Below are 16,782 nucleotides of genomic sequence, written 5' to 3'. Positions count from 1 at the left end.
AAAGCCCAGCCAATAAATGCTGGCCTGCCTGCAATGCCCAACCTCATCAATGAATAATAAGAGCAAATAATGTATAATAATACTGGCAAATATCCATTGCCCTTTATATTTGAATTTGTGGTCAACTAATCTTCCACATTACGCTAAGACTCCAAGCATGTGATGAAGTCATTTGTTCAGCTCTTTGATGTTAGACTCAAGGGGAAGCAGAAACCAAAGGGCATTGGTTGAAGGTGAGAGGGGAAAGACAATAGGAACTTGAGGGGTTACATTTTCACACAGAGGGTAGTGGGTATATGGAACGAGCTGCCCGAAGAGGTAGTTGAGGCAGGGACTATAGCAACATTTAAAAGATATCTGGACAGGTACATTGATAGGAAAGGCTTAGAAGAAGGCTCTGAACCAGGGTCTCGACCCGAAACATCACCTAGTCCTTTTCTCCAGAGATGAAGTCTGACCCGCTGAGTTACTCCAGCTTTTTGTGTCTACCTAAGGTTGAGAGGGATCTGGGCCAACAGTTGGCAGGAGGGACTAGTGCAGATGGGGCATCTTGGTTGGCATGGGCACGTTGGGCTGAAGTGCCTGTTTCCATGCTGGATGCCTTGATGTATCAACGATACTAGCACTTCAATTGTGCCGGATGTGACTTCAAGATGCCCTTTTATGCATTTAATACCCTTACTCTAACCGCATGCTGCATTTCTAGGTGCAGCGAGGCAGGTTGCCATAGTGAACAATATTAAAGAGGGACAGGCACCCCTGGCTGGAGTGCGTACTAAATCACAGAGAGCATTTTGGAGGTCAGCGGCTTAGGCAAGTAGCAATGATGGTGTCATTAACTGCGAGAGCAAAGCTCCAGATTGGATTGCAATCTGAGCCCCATTGCTCTGCATGATAATGCTTTGTCTTCATCATGTGTCAGAGCTGTTCTACAATATTTTTCATCTGGGTGAAGATGCTGGCATATTAATCGAACATAATTTGCAAAGGATTTGAAAGCTCCTGCCCAAGTCCAGCCAGATAACCTGGTTTGATGTGCAAAAAGAAATGAGGAGTTTCAACATCTGTGGAGATGTTTTGGGAATAAAGCAAATTACATCAATTTAATTAACTGAAAGTCTCATCTGAATACAAGTCACTTTTCATTTTGCATTGTAATGGAAAGTGAGAATCCGCACTTATAAAGCATCTTTGCTTCTTCCGGATCAAGTGCAGTTTGAAGTCTAGAAATTCACGATGTAGGCTGCAAGAGCTAGCTGATTTCATATACTGAAATGATTCTGCAAATTTATGCTAACTTTCTAGCATGTCTCTTCACAAAGGGGACTTTTCTTTGGACAAATTTCCTTGATCGGACCTCAGTGTAATAACAGGGCTTCTATTCTTTTGTTTTATTATTCAATTTTTTGATGTTTTTTGGCCTACACTCCGCTATCAAACTTGTAACAATATCAAGAGATCATCATGAGGTCATAAGTGATAGGAGTTGAATTAGGCCATTCGGCCCATCAAGTCCACACCGCCATTCAATCATTGCTGATCTATCTCTCCCTCCTAACCCCATTCTCCTGCCTTCCCCCCATAACCCCTGACACCCGTACTCATTAAGAATCTATCTATCTCTGCCTTAAATATATCCACTGACTTGGCCTCCACAGCCTTCTGTGGCAATGAATTCCACAGATTCACCACCCTCTGACTAAAGAAATTCCCCCTCATCTCCTTCCTAAAAGAACGTCCTTTAATTCTGAGGCTATGACCTCTAGTCCTAGGCTCTCCCACTAGTGGAAACATCTTCTCCACATCCACTCTATCCAAGTCGGATGAGTAGACACAAGTGTAGAGAAGACACAGGAGTCAGGAGTAATGAAACTCAAATAGGATTTTATGAGAATTCTGATAAATACAAGACTCAGCAGGGGAAAAATCCAAGACTCAGCAAAGACAGAGACCGACATCAGAATTTAAGTCAGGCGGGACGGTGGCACAGGCAGAGTTGCTGTCTTACAGCGCCAGAGACCCGGGTTCCATTCTACGGGTGATGTGTGTATGGAGTTTGTACGTTCTCCCCGTAACCGCGGGGCTTTCTCCGGGTGCTCCGGTTTCCCCCCACACTCCAAAGACATGCAGATTTGCATTGGCTTTGAGAAAAATTGAAAATTGTCCCTAGTGTTTAGGATAGTGTTAGTGTGCAGGGATCGCCAGTTGGCACGGACTCGGTGGGCCGAAGGGCCGGTTTCTGTGCTGTATCTCTAAACTGAACTAAATAAAGCTTCTTAATTCTGGCATTACTATTAATCCAGCATCGACTTTACTGATCTCTTTACCCAACAACCTCTCCTATTGATTGAAAGATTTCCGTATCTTCCTGGGATATCAAGGTCTCAGCATCTGAATCCCTGCATAAAGCTTCGAGCTATTGAATTAAATTTACCGTCCGCAAAATAGAATTCTTGAATTAATTATACAATAAAATTCAGTGTACGTAATTAGTTTTCTGGAAGGGTAAAAAAACAACTGGATTTAAAATGTAATGAATTGAATTATAATGGGACTGCAGTATACACATAGAACAAAGAGTTCCGGCACAGCAGTGGAAACACTGGCAGAGGGGTAGGTGAAGCGGGAGTCTGGCAAACTGGCCTTCAGTTAGGACATTGAGAACAGGAGTTGGGACATCATGTTACAGCTGTTCAAGATGTTGGTAAGGCCACAATTAAAAGCCACATTTAAATTCCACATTTGCGGAATTCTCTGCCACAGAAGGCAGTGGAGGCCAATCCACTGGATGAATTTAAAAGAGAGCGGGTTAGACAGAGCTCTAGGGGCTAGCGGAACCAGGGGATATGGGGAGAAGGCAGGCACGGGTTACTGTTTGTTGATAATCAGGCATGATCACAATGAATGACGGTGCTGGCTCCGAATGGCCAAATGGCCTCCTCCTGCACCTATTTTCTATGTTTCTAATTTTCTACAGTGTACAGATACAGATACAGAGATCCATCGCGGAAACAGGCCATTCAGCCACCCATCAGCGATACCTGCACATCAACCCTACTCTACACACAGTAGGAACACGTTACAATTTTTTTACCAAGCCAATTAACCTACAAAACCAGTACGTCTTTGGGATGTGGGGGGAAACCGGAGCATCCGGGAAAACCCACGCAGGTCACAGGGTTTAGACAATAACCAATAGACAATAGGTGCAGGAGGAGGTCATTCAGCCCTTCGAGCCAGCACCGCCATTCAATGTGATCATGGCTGATCATTCTCAATCAGTACCCCGTTCCTGCCTTCTCCCCATACCCCCTGACTCCGCTATCCTTAAGAGCTCTATCTAGCTCTCTCTTGAATGCATTCAGAGAATTGGCCTCCACTGCCTTCTGAGGCAGAGAATTCCACAGATTCACAACTCTCTGACTGACAACTCTCATCCCACGTCCCAAAGACGTGCAGGTTTGTGGGTTAATCGGCCTCGGTAAATTGTCCTGTGTGTGTGTGTGTGTGTGCGCGAGTGTATGGGGATCGCTGGTCAGCACGGACTCGGCGGGCCGAAGGACCTGTTTCAGCGCTGTATCTCTAAAATACGACATTATGCTTATGGTACAGTGTGCTTTCAAAAATGTGCCTCAAATTCATCACTTCAGATTTTGTGGAGCCAAAATACCCAGTTTAATTTTCTGAGTTAGACACAAAATGCTGGAGTAACTCAGCAGGTCAGGCAGCATCTCAGGAGAGAAGGAAGAGGTGACGTTTCGGGTCGAGACCCTTCTTCAGACTGATGTCAGTTCCGAGACCCTTCTTCAGACTGATGTCTTCAGACTGAAGACCCCCAGTCTTCAGAGTGGGCGGTCCCTCCCCCTCCCCTGACATCAGTCTGAAGAAGGGTCTCGACCCGAAACGTCGCCCATTCCTTCTCTCCTGAGATGCTGCCTGACCTGCTGAGTTACTCCAGCATTTTGTGAATAAATACCTTCAGTCTGAAGAAGGGTCTCGACCCGAAACCTGAAGAAGGGTCTCGACTATTCCTTCTCTCCTGAGATGCTGCCTGACCCGCTGAGTTACTCCAGCATTTTGTGTCTACCTTCGATTTTAAACCAGCAACTGCAGTTATTTTCCTACACATTAATTTTTTGAGTGTTTCTTTATTTTTCTTTAAGAACTTCCCAATCCTCTGACTTAATCTAAATTACTCTAAATCCCTTGTTATTTCCTTTGTGCCTTGAATTTACTCTCACCTCATATCCTTTTATTAATGGCTCTGTTCAGCGTTAAAGCTCCCAACTAACAGATTCTTCCGGTTAAATAATTAAATTCCGATATTTTTAATTTCAAACAATGAAAAACCCCATATCTATCATTTCCTTTCAAGCCATTTGATTAATATTTCACTATAAAATAATTCACTGTTAACTTCACAAGTTCATAAGTGATAGGAGCAGAATTAGGAAATTCACAAGTTATAGGAGTTGAATTAGGCCATTCGGCCCATCGAGTCTACTCCCACCATTCAATCATGGCTGATCTCTGCCGCCTAATCCCATTTTCCTGCCTTCTCCCCAGAACTGCTGACACCCATTCTAATCAAGAATTTGTCTATCTCTGTCTTAAAAACATCCGCCGACTTGGCCTTCACAGCCCTCTGTGGCAATGAGTTCCATAGATTAGTTACCCTCTGACTAAAGCAGTCCCTCCTCGCTTCCTTATTAAAAGAGCGCCCTTTTAGGAAGTAGGAAATTCGACCCATCAAGTCTACTCCACCATTCAATCACGGCTGATCTATCTTTCCCTCTTAATCCCATTCTCCTGCCTTCTCCCCATAACCCCTGACACCCGTACCTCAAAATGTAAGAAGACATCTCCTGCCTGCTGCCATCAATAATGAAGGAAGGAGAAATTAATTGAGTACAACACAGCCCGGACATCTCCCAGTGACGGACATAAAGTGCAGGAGTAACTCAGCGGGTCAGGCAGCATGTCGGGACCCATCCCGAAAGTTGGCGTGCACGTACAACAGGCAATGAAGAAAGCTAATGGCATGTTGGCCTTCATAACGAGAGGATTTCAGTATAGGAGTAAAGAGGTTCTTCTGCAGTTGTATAGGACCCTGGTAAGACCACATCTGGAGTATTGTGAACAGTTTTGGTCTCCTAATTTGAGGAAGGACATCCTTGTAATTGAGGCAGTGCAGCGTAAGTTCACGAGATTGATCCCTGGGATGGCAGGACTGTCATATGAGGAAAGATTGAAAAGACTGGGCTTGTATTCACTGGAATTTAGAAGGATGAGAGGGGATCTTATAGAGGCATATAAAGTTATTAAAGGACTGGACAAGCTAGATGCAGGAAAAATGTTCCCAATGTTGGGCGAGTCCAGAACCAGGGGCCACAGTCTTAGAAAAAAGGGGAGGCCATTTAAAACTGAGGTGAGAAGGAACTTTTTCACCCAGAGAGTTGTGAATTTGTGGAATTCTCTGCCACAGAGGGCAGTGGAGGCCAAATCACTGGATGAATTTAAGATAGAGTTAGATAGAGCTCTGGGGGCTAGTGGAATCAAGGGATATGGGGAGAACTTGGGCACAGGTTACTGATTGTGGATGAATCAACCATGATCACAATGAATGGCGGTGCTGGCTCGAAGGGCCAAATGGCCTCCTCCTGCATCTATTTTCTATGTTTCTATCCTCCCTCTGATTTTGGTGGGGGGGTGGGGAATGAAAGCTCGGGGAGGGGAGAGGCAGGACAAAGCATGGCCGGTAATGGGGAGAGAAGGGTTGGAACAAAAGGCGGAGATAAAAGCAGGAGGTGTGAGTCAGGCGGATTGAACGAGGTCCAAATTGTGAAGCCAGAGGAAGTTGCAGCCCGGCCACTCCCTCATCTCCACTTTCCCATCAGGCAAAAGGGTATCGAAGTGTGAAAACGCACACCTCCAGATTCAGGGACAGGGCGAGGAGGAAAAGGGGTGCCATGTATAGGAGAAAGGGGGGAGAAAGGGGAGGGGTGTGGGGGAGAAAGGAGGGAGGTGTCAGGGAGAAAGAGGGAGGGGTGCAGGGGGAGAAAGGGAGGGTTTGGGGGAGAAAGGGGATGAGGAAGGGGGTTTGGTGTCTGATGCTACCTAAAATTGGAGCATCCCAATTCTTCCAGTGCTATGCATTTTTCAAGGTGATAACACATCAAGAGAGGACGGTTGATGATGAAGCAATGGTTTGTCAGGAAAGAAAATACATTTTAGAAGAGAATTGCGTGCTGGACTGAGAGAGTCAACAATTAACACTATCATCCAACAAGTGGAGCAGATAAGGGAGTTTTGAGATTTTGTCTGCATGCCATTAGGGATATCAGTCGTTTGCTAACTATTTACATATAGAGTGTGTGAAAATTGGAAAGCAAGGCAGCATAAAGCCAATCTGAAATGCACCAGATACGTATTGTGTTGAGTGTGTGAGCTTTATTTGCATGGTAATGCTTCCTACTGGCACCAGATTGGTATCTGCAAGTCTGCAGAGATAAAGCACCGGAAGAAACAAGAGTCAAGTCAAGAGTCAAGAGTGTTTTATTGTCATAAGTCCCAGATAGAACATGAAATTCTTACTTCCTGCAGCACGACAGAATGTGTAAACATAGTGCACTGAACACTGTATAAGAATACAGACTGCAAGTTTAGTTTAGTTTAGAGATACAGCGCGGAAACAGGCCCTTCAGCCCACCGGGTCCGCGCCGACCAGCGATCCCCGTACACTAACACTATCCTGCACGCACTGGGGACAATTTACAATTTCTACCGATGCCAAATTAACCTAAAAAAACCTGCACGCTTTGGGAATGAAACCGGAACACCCGGAGAAATCCCACGTGGTCACGGGGAGAACGTACAAACTCCGTACGGACAGCACCTGGGGTCTCTGGCGCTGCAAGGCAGCAACTCTACCACTGCTCCATCATTTCACGGAAGTCGTGTTGCAATTGCACAAGACCTTTGTGAGGCCGCAGTTAGAGTATTGCGTTCAGTTCTGGGCACCAAGTTAGAGGAAAGATATTGTCAAGCTGGAAAGGGTACAGAGAAGATTTACGAGGATGTTGCCAGGACTAGAGGGTCTGAGCAACAGGCAGGGGTTGAGCAGGCTGGGACTCTATTCCTTGGAGTGCAGGAGGACGAGGGGTGATCTGATAGAGGTGCACAAAATCATGAGAGGAATAGATCAGGTGGATGCATAGAGTAGGGGAATCGAGGACCAGAGGACATAGGTTCAAGGTGAGGGGGAAAAGATTTAATAGGAATCTGAGGGGCAACTTTTTCACACAAAGGGTGGTGGGTGTATGGAACAAGCTGCCAGAGGAGGTAGTTGAGGCAGGGACTCTCGCAACATTTAATAAGCAGTTAGACAGGCACTTGGATAGGACAGGTCTGGAGGAATATGGACCAAGCGCAGGCAGGTGGGACTAGTGTAGCTTTGGAATAGATGGGACCTTGGCTGGAGGATCATGTCACAAGTGATAGGAGCAGAATTAGGCCAATTGGCCCATCAAGTCTACTCTGCCATTCAATCATGGCTGATCTATCTCTCCCTCCTATTCCCATTCTCCTGCCTTCTCCCCTGACACCCATATTAATCATGAATCTATCTGCCTTACAAATATCCTTTGATTTGGCTTTGCAGCCGTCTGTGGCAATGAATTCAACAGAATCACCACCCTCTGACTAAAGAAATTCCTCCTCGTCTCCTTCCTAAAGGAACGTCCTTTAATTCTGAGGCTATGACCTCTTGTCCTAGACTCTCCCACTAGTGGAAACATCCTCTCTACATCCTCTCTATCTCAGTCCATTAGCCAGGTAAATAGCCACTTTACCAATCCATTCTGGGGACTGGCTGTGGGATGTAGTGAAAGAAAGTAACCCCAATTTTTAATTCCTGTCCCAGCTTTCATTGTGCGAAGAATGGTTGGGTATTAATTGCAAACTTGTTAAATTGCCTCCAGTGATGAGGCTTCTCCGGTTTGTGTTGGAGTAATTAACTCCAATCAGACTTTAATTCTGTATGCAAATCAGTCTAGCCTAGATTAAACATTTTCCAAAATAATTAAAAGAAACATTACGTGAACTACGGTGCATAATATAATGGCTTTTTAAATGTTGAGTTAGATGGTGCTAGTTGTAAGGGGGGGGAGGGGGGAGAGGGGGAGGGGGAGGGGGGAGGGGAGGGGAGGGGGGAGGGGGGAGGGGAGGGGGGAGGGGAGGGGGGAGGGGAGGGGGGAGGGGAGGGGGGAGGGGAGGGGGGAGGGGAGGGGAGGGGGAGGGGAGGGGGGGAGGGGGAGAGGGGGGAGGGGGGGAGAGGGGGGGGAAGAGGGGGAGGAGAGGGGGGGAGAGGGAGGGGAGAGGGGGGGAGTGGGGGGGGGAGAGGGGGGAGAGGGGGGAGAGGGGGGAGAGGGAGAGGGGGGGGGAGAGGGGGGGGAGAGGGGGGGGAGAGGGAGATGGGGGGAGAGGGGGGGAGAGGGGGGGGAGAGGGGGGGAGAGGTGGGGGGGAGAGGGGGGGGAGAGGTGGGGGGGAGAGGGGGGGGGAGAGGGGGGGGGAGAGGGGAGGGAGGGGGGAGAGGGGGGAGAGGGGGGGAGAGGGGGGGAGAGGGGGGGAGAGGAGGGGAGAGAGGGGGAGAGAGGGGGAGAGAGAGAGAGAGATATCTCAGCTTTCAAATCACTTCACGGGTTGAAATGAAATATCCCATTTTGTTCTCCATATATAGTAAGTCAAGCCTCTTCCTTTAAGTAAAAACTGACCTTTCCCACAGTAAAACTCTGATAATCCAGCGTCTAATTGCTGGGAGATGCCAATGGTCTGGCATTGGCCTCACCCATTAGTCCAGAATGTGGAACCAGGGATACAATGATCGGAAGCATCAAGTAGAGTCAGAGCCAGTGTCCCCTTCCATGGAAACAGGCCCTTCAGCCCATTGAGTTGATGCCGACTATCACGCACACATTTTGACACTAATCCTATCTTATTCCCCACATTCTCATTTGCTCACTCACCACAGCAAAGATGTTGTCAAGCTGGAAAGGGTTCAGAGAAGCTTTACGAGGATGTTTGTTGCCAGGACTAGAGGGTCTGAGCTACAGGCAGACAGTTGATAAGGCTGGGACTCTATTCCTTGGAGCACAGGAGGATGAGGGGTGATTTTATAGTGCTGAATGAAATCATGAGAGGAAGAGATCGGGTAGATGTACAGAGTTTCTTGCCCAGAGTGGGGGAATCAAGGACCAGAGGAGCTAGGTTTAAGGTGAAGGGGAAAAGATTTAATAGGAATCTGAGGGGTAACTTTTTCACACAAAGGGTGGTGGGTGTATGGAACAAGCTGCCAGAGGAGGTAGTTGAGGCAGGGACTATCCCAACGTTTAAGAAACAGTTAGACAGGTACATGGATAGGACAGGTTTGGAGGGACATGGGCCAAATGTGGGCAGGTGGGACGAGTGTAGCTAGGACATGTTGGTCAGTGTGGGCAAGATGGGCCAAATGGCCTGTTTCCATGCTGCATCACTCAATGACTCACCTACACTCTATGGGCAATGCTATGGGCAACCCACACACTTAGCTTAGTTTAGTAGAGATCATTTTACACATTTGCCATTTAAAATTTGCCATTTTTACCAAAGCCAATTAACTTACAAACCTGTACGTCTTTGGAGTGTGGGAGGAAACCGAAGATATCGGAGAAAACCCACGCAGGTCACGGGGAGAACGTACAAACTCCGTACAGACAGCGGCCGTAGTCAGGATCGAACCCGGGTCTCTGGCGCTGTAAGGCAGTAGCTCTCCCGCTCTTTGTGCAAAAGGAAGTTACCCCTCAGGTTCCTGTTAAATCTTACCCCCCTAACCTTAAACCTATGCCCTCTGAATTCATTATTCGGATTTATTATTTTATTTACCCTGAAGTTTCACGATCCATTGGACTCAGTGGACCAAAGGGCCTGTTTGAACTTTGTATCACTAAACTAAACTAGTGTGAACAGGTAATTGCTGGTCATCACGGAATCGGTGGGCCGAAGGGCCTGTTTCCACGCCATATCTCTAAACTAAACTAGTGTGAACGGGTGATCGCTGGTCGGCGTGGACTCGGTGGGCCGAAGGGCCTGTTTCCACGCCATATCTCTAAACTAAACTAGTGTGAACGGGTGATCGCTGGTCGGCGTGGACTCGGTGGGCCGAAGGGCCTGTTTCTGTCATGTATCCCTAAACTAAATGATCTAAAGGTCAAGGCAAAATATATAAGAGGGGATGTGGGGATTAGTTTTACACGGTGTGGTGCCTCTCATCTGACACCTGAAGGACAGTTGAAACAGAATTAATCAGGGCTTGTATGAGCCAAGTGGACAGGCTCTCGAGGAAAAATAAAATGTTGGGTTGGGAAAGAGTTGAGATAAGGATTGAGCGGATTAGTCTACCAGGAGCTGACATTAACCTGATGCAGTGAATGACTTGCTTTTATGCTGTAGCAATTCTACAATGGCCGGCACGGTGGTGCAGCGGTAGAGTTGCTGCCTTACAGCGCCAGAGACCCAGGGTTTGATCCTGACAACGGGTGCCATCTGTACGGAGTTTGTCCGTTCTCCCCGTGACCTGTGTGGGTTTTCTCTGGGTGCTCTGGATTCCTCCCACACTCCAAAGACGTACAGATTTGTAGGTTAATTGGCTTCGGTAAAAATTGTAAATTGTCACTAGTGTGTGTCAGATAGTGTTCGTGTGCGGGGATCGCTGGTTGGCATGGACTCGGTGGGCTGAAAGGCCAGTCTCCATGCTGTATCTCTATACTGAGCTAAGCTAAGTCCCTTCTCTTCAATTGAATAGCCACATATTGGCAGGCACGATGATAAAATCATCAGTCCCTCTCTGTCTCTCACCATCTGACTGTGATGAAGAGAGATTGGGGAAGTATCATGTAGAACTAAGGAACCGCAGGAACTGGTTTACAAAAAAACACGCAAAGTGCTGGAGTAACTCTGGAGAACATGGATTGGTGACATTTCAGGACGGGACCTTTCGTCAGTCTGATCTACCATCTGGGAAAGGACCATGTTTAAAGAACATAATGAAACCTGCAAGGGCTGGAAACTCATCTGTAGAACAATTATGCACAAATATTCTAAAAATGCACAATAGGCTTAAAATTAAACCCTGGAAGAACGTGTATCATCATTTAACAAAGCAGGCCACTTTTTAAGCAATTCTACAGTGAACAGTTTCATCCTTTCTGCAGCTACTCTACATAATTACCTAAGGATGGAAATTTAGTAGTCTCTGAGGGGCAGTGTAGCCACTGTGTATTTCATTTTGCCTTCCTAAGCACATCAGTAGTTATAAGCTAACAATAGGGCAGCGCGGTGGCAATACAGTGCCCGAGACCCAGGGTCGATCTCGACTACAGGTGCTGTCTGTACGGAGTTTGTACGTACTCCCCGTGACCGCGTGGGTTTCCTCCGAGATCTTCGATTTCCTCCCACATTCCAAAGACGTACAGGTTTGTAGGCTACTTGGCTCGGTATGAATGTGAAATTGTCCCTAGTGTGGGTAGGATAGTGTTAATGTGTGGGGATCGCTGGTCGGTGCTAACTCGGTGGGCCGAAGGGCCTGCTTCCGCGCTGTATCACTAAACTAAACTAAACTAATATCCCCAATATGATCTGCAGTCAAGGCAGTGTGTTCCAGGCACGCCCTACCCTCTGTATAAAAAGCACCCTCTTCATCTCCTTTAAACTTTGCTCCTCTCACCTCAAAGCTGTGCCCTCTGGGTTTTTTTTTGGGGGGGGGGCTTATTTAAGAGGCTATTAGATAGGCACACGATGTCAATCTCACACTAATCTCCTCTGCCTGCAGGATATGCTGGTAAGACCACATCTGGAGTATTGTGTACAGTTTTGGACTCCTAATTTGAGGATGGACATCCTTGTAATTGAGGCAGTGCAGCGTAGGTTCACGAGATTGATCCCTGGGATGGTGGGACTGACATATGAGGAAAGATTGAAAAGACTAGGCTTGTATTCACTGGAGTTTAGAAGGATGAGAGGGCATCTTATAGAAACATATAAAATTATAAAAGGACTGGACAAGCTAGATGCAGGAAATTTTTTCCCAATGTTGGGCAAGTCCAGAACCAGGGGCCACAGTCTTAGAATAGACCTATTAGTTTGACGTCTGTGGTGGGAAAATTAATGGAAAAGATACTTAGGGACAATATATATAATTATTTGGATAATCAAGGCCTGATTAGAAACAGTCAACATGGATTTGTGCCTGGAAGGTCATGTTTGACTAATCTTCTTGAATTTTTTGAAGAGGTTACCAGGGAAATTGATAAGGGCAAGGCTGTGGATGTTGTCTATATGGACTTCAGTAAGGCATTTGACAAGATTCCACATGGAAGGTTGATTAAGAAGGTTAAATCGTTGGGTATTAATAGTGAGGTTGCAAGATGGATTCAACAATGGCTGAATGGGAGATACCAGAGGGTAACGGTTGACAATTGTATGTCAGGTTGGAGGCCAGTGTCTAGTGGAGTACCCCAAGGATCTGTGTTGGGTCCACTGTTGTTTGTCATTTACATTAATGATCTGGATGATGGTGTGGCAAATTGGATTAGTAAATATGCAGATGATACTAAGATAGGTGGAGTAGTTGATAGTGAGGTAGATTTTCAAAGTCTACAGAGAGACTTGGGCCTTTTGGAAGGGTGGGCTGAAAGATGGCAGATGGAGTTTAATGCTGATAAGTGTGAGGTGCTGCATTTTGGTAGGACAAATCAAAATAGGACGTACAGGGTAAATGGTAGGGAATTGAGGAATGCAGTGGAACAGAGGGATCTGGGAATAACTGCGCATTGTTCCCTGAAGGTGGAATCTCATGTGGATAGGGTGGTGAAGAAGGCGTTTGGTATGCTTGCCTTTATAAATCAGAGTATCGAGTATAGAAGTTGGGATGTAATGTTAAAATTGTACAGGGCATTGGTGAGGCCGAATCTGGAGTATGGTGTGCAGTTCTGGTCGCCAAATTATAGGAAGGATGTCGACAAAATGGAGAGGGTACAGAGGAGATTTACTAGAATGTTGCCTGGGTTTCAGCACTTAGGCTACAGAGAGAGGTTGAACAGGTTGGGTCTTTATTCTTTGGAGCGTAGAAGGTTGAGGGGGGACTTGATAGAGGTTTTAAAATTTTTGAGAGGGACGGACAGAGTTGACGTGGGTAGGCTTTTCCCTTTGAGAGTGGGGAAAATTCCAACAAGGGGACATAGCTTCAGAATTGAGGGACAAAGGTTTAGGGGTAACATGAGGGGGAACTTCTTTACTCAGAGGGTGGTGGCTGTATGGAATGGGTTTCCGGTGGAAGTGGTGGAGGCTGGCTCGATTTTATTATTTAAGAGTAAATTGGATAGGTATATGGATAGGAGGGGATTAGAGGGTTATGGTCTGAGTGCAGGTAGATGAGACTAGGTCAGGGAGAATGGTCGGCGTGGACTGGTAGGGCCAGACAGGCCTGTTTCCATGCTGTAGTTGTTATATGTTATATGTTATATGTTAATAAAGGGGAGGCCATTTCAAACTGAGGTGAGAAAAAACCTTTTCACCCAGAGAGTTGTGAATTTGTGGAATTCTCTGCCACAGAGGGCAGTGGAAGCCAAATCACTGGATGGATTTAAGAGAGAGTTAGATAGAGCTCTAGGGGCTAGTGGGATCAAGGGATATGGGGAGAAGGCAGGCACGGGGTATTGATTGGGGATGATCAGCCAGGATCACAATGAATGGCGGTGCTGGCTCGAAGGGCCGAATGGCCTCCTCCTGCACTTATTTTCTATGTTTCTGTGTTTGAGAAACATTCGATGAAGCTAAATGCCCTGAATTAGAGGAGGATTACAGATGCTGGCAGAGCACCAACATCAGAAGTCCTTAACCCATTTCATCTAACCTATCAAATCCGATTCATGGGAATCCAATTGCTTTCAAAAGGACACAAGATAAAATCCCATTTATTCAGCAAGTTGCAGTCAGGAGGAAAACAACCTGGCTGCCCAACCCCATTTCTCTCAAGTTAATGGGATTATGTGTCTAAGAAGCAGCTCATCTTCTTCGCCCCCTGTGTCAATATTAAAATAAATTGGCTGATGTCAACGTCTACTTAGTGAAATGGTGCTCATGCTTTTGAAAATATCGAATTATCCAACAAGCACTGTTAATTTCACACCCATTTAGGCAAATCCAATTACCGGACACATTCATAAGAATAATAATGTCTGATTTTTTTAAATAGTGCTCGGTAGTCTAACCTACCCGAGTCAATGTTAACAACGGCAGTCTGCATTTATACAGCACCATCGACATATTGAACAGGGCTGCACGAATGGGCTGGACACACTGGGGACCAATGCATTAGGTATCTCCGTGCCTGCACGCTGCAGCGCAGAAGCACAGAACGTCAAAAGGTCATCCATGATAGGAGCAGAATTAGGCCATTCGGCCCATCAAGTCTACTCCGCCATTCAATCTTGGCTGATCTATCTCTCCCCTCCTAACCCCATTCTCCTGCCTTCTCCCCCTAACCCCTGGCACGTGTACAAATCAAGAATCTATCTCTGCCTTAAAAATATCCACTGACTTGGCCTCCACTGCCTTCTGTGGCAAAGAATTCCACAGATTCACCACCCTCTGATGAAATAAATTTCTCCTCATCTGCTTCCTAAAAGAACGTTTGTTCACATAGAATGTGACAATCTTTTGCTTCACCCCTTGACCCACCATGTAGTTTTGGTTATTATTGTCACGTGCACCGAGGTACAGTGAGATGCTATCCAGTCAAAGAAAAGACTATAGTTTAGAGATACAGCGCGGAAACAGGCCCTTCGGCCCATTGAGTCCGCACCGACCGGTGATCCCAGCACAATAACACCATCCTACCCTAGGCACAATTTTTACATTCATACCAAGCCAATTAACCTACCAACCTGTACGTCTTTGAAGTGTGGGAGGAAACCGAAGTTCTCGGAGAAAACCCATGCGGTCACAGAGAGAATGTACAAACTCTGTACAGACAAGCATCCTTAGCCAGGATCGAACCCTGGTCTCTGGTGCTGTAAATGCTGTAAGGTAGCAACTCTACCGCTGCACCACCAGGCCGCCCAATGCTATACGTGAATGCAATCAAGCCATCCATTGCATGGTGCATAGATAAAGTATAAAGAGTACAGCATTTAGTGCGATACGTAACATTGAAGTCTGATAAAGTCTGATTGAAGAAAGTTGAATGATCTCCAGTGAGGTAGATGGGAGGTCAGGACCGCACTCTAGCTGACGAGAAGACCATCCAGTTGCCTGACAACAGCTGGGAAGAAATTGTGTGGGAAGGAACTGCAGATGCTGGTTTACACCGAAGATAGGCACAAAAAGCTGGAGTAACGCAACGGGTCACACAGCCTCCCTGGAGAAATGGTCCCCGAATCTGGAAGTATGTGCTCGTAACACTCATAGGACCTAGAGCGTGGACTGGACTTTGTAAATGACGTCAAAATAAGGCACCTCTTGCATGTGGGATCAGTAGATTATTTCTGTACAATTTGCTAACCAAGGATGTGTCTAGCTAGGTATGGCAATACTCTCCTGGACTGTTTGTAAGAATATAATTTCACTGTGCATTTGCACTTCGCACATGTGACAATGATAAGAACCATTGATTGACCTCTATCCTATATCTGAGTGAGCACTGCGAACGGCTTGATTGCCTCCAAGCATAGTCCTTTCTTTGACTGAATAGCATGCAAAATAAAAGTTTTCCACTGGACCACGGTACACGTGACAATAATAAACTGAACTAAATTAGTCTCTATCTAGCAAGATCTGTTGTATCTTCAACTTTCCTATCTATGGTTACATGTAGCACATTTCATCTAGCTGGCCTGCTTGAAGTACAGTCTGTCACTTTAGGTGGTACATCGGTAGAGTTACTGCCTTACAGCGGCAGAGACCCGGGTTCGACCCTGACCAAGGGTGCCGTCTGTACAGAGTTTGTACCCTCTCCCCGTGACCTGCGTGGGTTTTCTCCGGGATCTCCGGTTTCCTCTCACACTCCAGAGAACTACAGGTATGTAGGTTAATTGGCTTCGGTAAAATTGTAAATTGTCCCTCGTGAGTGTGTAGGATAGTGTTAATGCACGGGATGATGGCTGGTCGGCACAGACTCGGTGGGCCGAAGGGCCTGTTTCCGTGCTGTATCTGCAAACGGAACTAAAAGGTCAACAGCCATGGTGAATCGAGGACCAGAGGAAATAGGTTTAAGCTGAAGGGGAAAAGATTTAATAGGAATCTGAGGGGTAACCTTTTTCCCCACATAGGGTGGTGGGTGTATGGAGCGAGCTGCCAGAGGAGGTAGTTGAGGCAGGGACTGTCCCAACATTTAAGAAGACGTTAGACAGGAACATGGATAGGACAGGTTTGGAGGGATATGGACCATACGCTGGCAGGTGGGGGCTAGTGTAGCTGTGACATGTTGGCCGGTGCGGGCACGTTGGGCTGAAGGGCCTGTTTCCACACTGTATCACTCTCTGACTCTATGTCGGAAGCTGCTTGCTGCTACCAGGGAGAGAGAGGGCTTGCGTGAGATTTTGCTGCTGTTTCTTGAGAGGTAGACGACCGCCTGAACAGTAACCTTCCCCAGCGCTACAACCTTTCCCGACGACTGCCGGTTTTCCAGACTTCGGGAATGTCGAACGCTTCCACTGCATCACAGCGTAACAATCATTGGCCTGCGCACC

This window comes from Rhinoraja longicauda, chromosome 10 (genome assembly GCF_053455715.1).
Source record: "Rhinoraja longicauda isolate Sanriku21f chromosome 10, sRhiLon1.1, whole genome shotgun sequence".
Taxonomy (NCBI): Eukaryota; Metazoa; Chordata; class Chondrichthyes; order Rajiformes; family Arhynchobatidae; genus Rhinoraja; species Rhinoraja longicauda.
The sequence above is the reverse complement of the archived record's forward strand: the minus strand, read 5'-3'. Positions refer to the sequence as shown.